This window comes from Bidens hawaiensis, unplaced genomic scaffold, assembly GCF_021521415.1.
Source record: "Bidens hawaiensis isolate Kalapana, Puna unplaced genomic scaffold, B.hawaiensis_p1.1 tig00009343_1, whole genome shotgun sequence".
Classification (NCBI taxonomy): domain Eukaryota; kingdom Viridiplantae; phylum Streptophyta; class Magnoliopsida; order Asterales; family Asteraceae; genus Bidens; species Bidens hawaiensis.
Genome location: NW_027491689.1, coordinates 18,008 through 23,496, shown reverse-complemented (window position 1 = coordinate 23,496; position 5,489 = coordinate 18,008). Strand labels below are relative to the sequence as shown.

The window sequence follows — 5,489 nt, the reverse complement described above, 5'->3', positions numbered from 1 at the left end:
TTGTGAGCTTATGAGGCAGGTTCAGATAGTTAGCGTGCAATGGTGATACATCTTCATTCATGTTCCAATCTTGATGAACACAATTGTTATTTCAAATGTTAGATTATCATTGTAAGTGTTCAACTTTATAGTTTCTTAATCATACTTAAAGTATCATATTACTTGTAAATTAAAGAAATTAAAGTGTCTTTTGCTTTCGGTTGTTTTTATTTGGATTTTAGTCATAATACAGGCAGTGGATTCTGAGCTGGTGCTGGACAGAGAGAACAAGGTACTGTTTTATGGCAATTTGTTGTTACAGTTGGATATTACTTGTATATTTTCTTTTTATAACTAACTTTCAACACACAAGCAGGCATTAATTTTTACTTAAGTTGTTAAATTCATTAAGTACATTCAGTAAATGTTACATTTTGGTACTATATACCATAAGATTGATGATATATGTCTGCTTAACAATGTGTTCTCCTGTTAGATTAATGTCTCTGCGTATGATTATTCTTCAGTTGAGATAAACATGGTAATGAACTTATGGGCAATAATCTTTTCACTTTTTTTCTTTCAGGTTTTGTTAATAAAGGTTCTGCAATTAATCTTGTCATCAAAGATTTCGTGATTAAGGATGGGACAATGACAAGAAAATGTATGACTTAGGTGTGTTTTACTCGGAAACAATCGTTAACAAAATAGCCTAATTTTATATATCAACTACACACATTTAATCATGTTGTTTACTTACACATTAACATGGTGTATATATATAGACAGGATCTTTCTTAAATTTATTCAGTATACTTGCATGAACGTTCAGTTTGACATGCTATCTGAACTACTTTTATATCATGCAGGACACTGGTGGGAAGAGCATATATGGCCGGACAGTTGAGAACAAAAAACTTTAATCTTGAGTTAGTCTATTCTTTACAAGGAATCATGTAATCTAATCGAGTCATTTGACATTATAGTTTTAGAAAGCAAATACAGTATACCCTTATGAATGTTATTCTTGGCCTTTAAGGCATGCCTATTGCATATATGATGTTGGAGATTGGATGTATTTACGTAGACAAGTACATGATTAATTTTGATTGCTTTGTGTCTTATATCAATGAATTTCTTCACTTCATTGTAGCTATAATAAACTGCCCTTGGTTTGTAGTTGAGTTTCAACATATTATTAGCCCTAGGATAGTAGGATCCATGGTTGTGTGATATTGCATATGAAATGTGAGGATCATATAAGTGAAGTTGTCTGGAAGATCGCCGATGAGGTTGTTGAATGTTTGACAGATGCCCCTAACCTCTCGATTATTTGCTTTTGTTCTGCTACGGGTATTGCCGTTGTTGTTTGTATCAACTGCAATTTCGTTTTTGGGTTTATTTGATTCACTGGTCGTCCTTAATGCAAGAGTGCTACCATCTTCAATTTGTGGTTAGTAGGTTTATTCTGGTCTCAACTTCAGAGTGTGACAATCTCTGATTAAATACTCATCTTTATCCTTTTTCACTTTGTTTGTTTGTTACAAGGAATAGGTTTTTCGGTTTGGTCTTCAATTTTTTTTTAAGTTGAAACTTAATATCATAGAAACATCCAAACAATTTACAATGAAGTGGCAGGTAAGCGGGCAACAAGCTGCGCCGCAACCCTCTTTTGGATAGCAAACTCAATCCTACTAAAAACAAAGTTTCGGTTCTTATGGGCCGATACGTTACTATGCACAACTTTCTGAACCCTATTCAAAAGGTCCACGGCATCCGGAGCTAAGAAACCAAAAGTGTCAAAGGCGAAGGGGATAAACACGAGTTGATTCTCCAAACAAGCTCTCTCGTGTCTTCAATTCGACAAGGAATACCACGCGTAAAGGGAAGCCACTTTTCCGTTTCATATATCTTTGCAAATAAAAGGTTGTGCATCTATAGAGATGGCTACTGTATGATGTTCTTTTGGTGGAAAAAAAATACATACTGTATTTTCTGAATTATTACCAACTCTAGCAATTTTGCCAACAAATACCTACCAGCAGCTTTACAAGTTACAATTATACATGATTGACCAATATTCTAACTTGATATGCAGGAAGGTGAGTTCAAAGCACTAGCTAAAAAGCATAAGATACTACATAATTAAACCCTTTTAGTGGCTTACAAGGGTCAGACTAGGTATCAAATTAAAGCAAATTGGATCAGGTTGGGTAACAAGTGAAAATGGATTATGTAACGGGTCTGGTCAAACTGTTTAAAATGGGTCAGTCAGATTGGGTAAAAGGTCGAAACGAATCAGGTCAGGTTGTTTAACCGTTAACGGTCTAAATAGGTTTGGTCAGATTGGGGAGCAGGTTAGCTAATGGGAAAACAACATTGATGGACCATTCCATAATGTCTTCCAGCTTAAAGTCCATATTTAATAAAATAAATGAATAATATATGCAAACCTAAAAGTTTACTCTATAACCCAAAATGTGTTTCTGAATCAACTTGATTACTAATACTTCGCATCATTAAGTATTGGTAATGGTTTAGCCTTTGACTTGATTTCTTGCACTTTGAAGCGCATAAACTAAATGATAAAGATAAAGCAAGCTAAATTTGGCATTTTCTTTTCATATGGATGTGGTTAACATTTTGACAGGTGATCATTATATGACATTTCTATTTATTAATCACATTTTGTTAATTTTTCCTTACAGAGTTAGTTAAGCCTATTAGTTTTGCACACTTCACTTTGAACCTCCATCGGATGACTTTCATGGTGAAAATCACACCCGTGAGCTTACGGTGAAGTGTTTGATCATCAATATAAGGCGTAGTTACAAATGCAGCGAAGAATAAAGCCACTTTCCTAATTTAGTTAACTCAAGTTAGAACGTGTTAAAAGTCGTCCTTAGAGCAGTATTTGTTTATCTTCGGCATTCTTTAAAAGTTAAAACAATTTGACAATTTATATTACTTTTATGTATTTGTTGATGTTTACTTTGTACATTATGTTTCCTTATATGTGTGCGGCTCAAGTTTTTACAGTTTAACAGCTTTGCCGCAATGCGGCGGATCTTAATACTGGTTCTTTTACAAATACATAAACATATCACAACTGATTATTACAAAAATACTCAAAAATTACATAATTACATCAATTAAAGTTGTTACAAGTTACCAATAATCTTCACAAGAGCAACTTCCATCCCGAAAACAATGAAACCGATTAGCATCTCGTACATTAATAACCCGATTGGTAACTTTAGAGATCAGTTTTATGCTAAAATGGCAATCATCGCATATCCTCAAATTTTTAATAATGCGAATCGGTGCGTCTTTATCTGTTTTCAACAAGGCATATGCTACTGCAAGCTTTTCACTATGATAACCAATATAACCTTCCTTTTGTTCATCTTCAACATCATGTAACACATTACTAATATCAGGCACATAACCAAGTGACTTAATCTTACCGAACACGTCCTTCAACTTTTCATGAATTTCAAAAAATTTCGGATGTTTATTATCATCCGAAACAAACACATATGTTTGGTTCTTGATCTCCAACCAACTCAACCCGGGCTCTTTCTTTATCTTTCTTTTCTTCATTAACTCACGGGTTTCGGTTACCCGACACCACTTATTAGCCTTGGCATGAATATTAGACAAAAGGGTACAAGTCCCCACGTCGTTCGGGTCTAAATTCAAAATAATGTTCCCAATTTCGGTACCTAAAGTATAGTTTCTATGAATATTACACGCGTTAAGCAAAATACGCCAGGCAATCGTGTCCCATTTAACCGGCGTTGAAAGCATGAAATCTTTAGCTTCGGGTAACCGGCCTGCTTTGCTTAAAAGTCCGACAATGCACGTATAATGCTCCAACCCGGGATCAACGCCCTTTTCCTTCATTAACTCGTTAAAGAAACGAAATCCTAATTCAACATTTCCCAAATGCACACACGCAGTAAGAACACCAACAAACGTCACGTGATTAGGATTTTCAACGGTTTTCAACATTTCTTGAAATAAAGTCAACGACTTTTTACCAAGACCATGATGGGCGTAACCACATATAATACTATTCCACGTTACAATATCGCGATTAACCATACCTGAAAATATTCTATTTGCAGCTTCAATGTCACCAGTTTTTGAGTACATGTCGATTAAAGAATTCCCAACATTCTTATGACCCACGAACCCGTTTTTCTCTTCAAACGCGTGCAACGAATACCCGTACCCTAATAACGATAATCCACTACTTGCATTTAAAACTACAGAAAATGTAGACTCGTTTGGGGCAATTTCTTCACATTGCATACCGCAAAACAACTTTAACGACTCCTCAAACAACCCGTGTTGTGAATACGCCGACAACATAGCAGTCCAAGAAACCACGTTTCGGTCCCGACACCTGTCAAAAACTTTTCTCGCGCTTGAAACATCTTTACATTTCCCATACATGTCAATAACCGCACTACACACAAACACATCAAATTCAACATCACTTTTTAACAACCGGTTATGAACTTGACGTCCTAATCGCAAACGTTTAAGGCGCGCGCAAAGGTTAAAACTATAAACATAAGTAGCTTTATTCCACACCAAATTATCAACATCCATTCTTGTTAATATACCCAATGCTTCATTTAACCAATCATTATCAACAAGTCCACTTAATATATGATTATAAGTACATATATCCGACCTCGGGACCGAATCCAAAACCTCCATAGCCTCTTTAACATCTGACAACACGGAATACAACCTTACAAGCGCATTCTTCACGTACTGATAAAACACTAAACCCGATTTCAACACGTACCCGTGACATTGCCTGCCCGATAAAGCGCACCCGAGGTTCGCACACGACGAAATAACCGTCGAAAATATAACTCGTTCGGGTCGAATTCTTCGAAATTGCTCAAACCCATTGATTGAAATAGTCTTAGGACTTCATAATCCATGTGGGTTTTGGAGTACCCGGATAATAAAGTACTCCATGAAATTACGTTTCGTTCGGGCATTTGGTCGAACACTTGGTGGGCATATTGTAATTCTTTGCATTTTGAGTAGAGGCTGATTAAAGAGTTTGAATTGTGTGTATGGTGTATGGAGGATTGGTTGGATATGATTAAATGAGCGTGAATTGCTTTGCCGGAGTTGAGGTTTTGAGTTCCGGCGAAGTGGCGTAGGAGAGTGGTGTATTGTGGTGGTCGTGTTATCATTATGGGTTAAGATAGGTTTTATATATAGATGTTAAATTTATATAAAGTTAATTTATAACTTTATAACCTTGAGTAGGCCGTAGGCGATAACAAAGACGTGTAAGTAAAATAAATTCATATAAAAGTATAAAATGTGTCAAAAACTTATTTCCGGTCTATATCGGCCAATAATGCAGGTTATACCGGTTGCGCTAGAGGTGAAAAAAAACCCTAACCTGGAACTGGACGCGAAAAAAAAACCGGAACCGTTTTTTTTATACCCATGATTTTAATACCCGAACTTAC

General features: G+C 35.8%; 1 pseudogene; it reads right to left on the bottom strand.

Moving 5' to 3' along the window:
• Window positions 1-3,019: 3,019 nt before the first annotated feature.
• LOC143532095 (pentatricopeptide repeat-containing protein At5g39680 pseudogene) lies at window positions 3,020-5,204 on the bottom strand (annotated as a pseudogene).
• Between the last annotated feature and the right edge of the window lie 285 nt (window positions 5,205-5,489).